This window comes from Polyodon spathula, unplaced genomic scaffold, assembly GCF_017654505.1.
Source record: "Polyodon spathula isolate WHYD16114869_AA unplaced genomic scaffold, ASM1765450v1 scaffolds_1756, whole genome shotgun sequence".
In the NCBI taxonomy this organism is placed as follows: domain Eukaryota; kingdom Metazoa; phylum Chordata; class Actinopteri; order Acipenseriformes; family Polyodontidae; genus Polyodon; species Polyodon spathula.
The window spans coordinates 30-1,310 of record NW_024473232.1 but is presented as its reverse complement, the minus strand read 5'-3'; the positions used below and the strand labels follow the sequence as shown (position 1 = coordinate 1,310).

The 1,281-nt window shown below is 38.1% G+C and overlaps 1 non-coding gene across 1 annotated transcript; it reads right to left on the bottom strand.

Moving 5' to 3' along the window:
• Positions 1–709: 709 nt before the first annotated feature.
• On the bottom strand, positions 710–782 carry trnak-cuu. The gene has a single exon. It is a non-coding gene; the product is annotated as a tRNA-Lys (tRNA).
• Positions 783–1,281: the final 499 nt, after the last annotated feature.

Here is a 1,281-nt window from a genome sequence, read left to right as displayed (position 1 = left end):
TGACAGAGTGTTTTTTCAAAGTAGTATGTTATTTGGAATATTAAAACAATTTAAGTTGAATGTAACGGAGTGACACGTCACTTTATTTAGGCACGTTTGATTTTGTTATTGTAGTATTCACGTTTTGATTTGTCACGTTTGATTTAATGTTTGTTTTCCTGTAACGCATTTATAAAGCGCGTTTAATTTGGCACGTTACTTTGTTGTAGATTTGCACGGATCTCACTGGCACGTTGAAGCTCTCCTGTTCTCAGCCCCTATAGGTGCAACTTGAATAATTAAGCAGCTGAGTAGCTGGTATAAAAGTTCCAGATGTCATCCATTCGAGAGATTGGATTTTGTCGTCGTGTGAACCCGGGTTTGTCTGGAGCGGAGGCTGGACGCACAGTCAGCAGGAGCAGAGAATGAATTTGACTGGTTTGTCTATATTTGTATATTTATTTCAATATATACTACATATTGTTATATCTATACAAGATGCACGCATTTTACAATAGCAATTCCTATCTGACAAAGCATACAGGTATTATTATTGCAATACTGTATAAAATGTGAACAGACAGGAAGGAAATATAAACAACAGACCAAGATTGTTGTATTTTCTGAGATACTGCTGACACCTTGCAAAAGACCATTACAACAGATGGAAATATTTAATCTGCAGTCAAACAGTGCTCTGTTGCCTCTAAGAAACAGTACTCAAAACGGACGCCCAACGTGGGGCTCGAACCCACGACCCTGAGATTAAGAGTCTCATGCTCTACCGACTGAGCTAGCCGGGCTGACGGTAAATTGTTAAACATTTCCAAAGATCCGTTTGAAATGTGCTTATGTAAACATGCAACTTCCTTGTTGCTTTGTGTATTGCCTTAAAGCATACATTGCTGAGTCCCGCACCATCGACACTGCAGCACAAGACGTGATCTCAGTTACAGTATAGCGGAACGCAAGTAAGCTTATTAATGTTTCTGTAGTGTAGTTTCTCCGCTCGAACTCGGATCCCCGTCTGCGGTGTAAACGCTGCTCTTAATAACATACCGACGCTTTTGTAAAGCTGTTGTTAGGATTGTATTTGTTCACACTCTGTATTACTTTAAAAGCTAGAGTTAGTTGGTGTTTTGCACGTTTAAAAAAATGACGAGATAGACAGACAGAATATGCTTATCTTTTTATAACCAAAAAACTAATTAATCATTTTAATACTAATATTACTACTGCTGCTAATAAGAGCCTCGTTTTAAAATATCTTGTTTTAAGTTCACACCTCTCGTTTACTTTGGC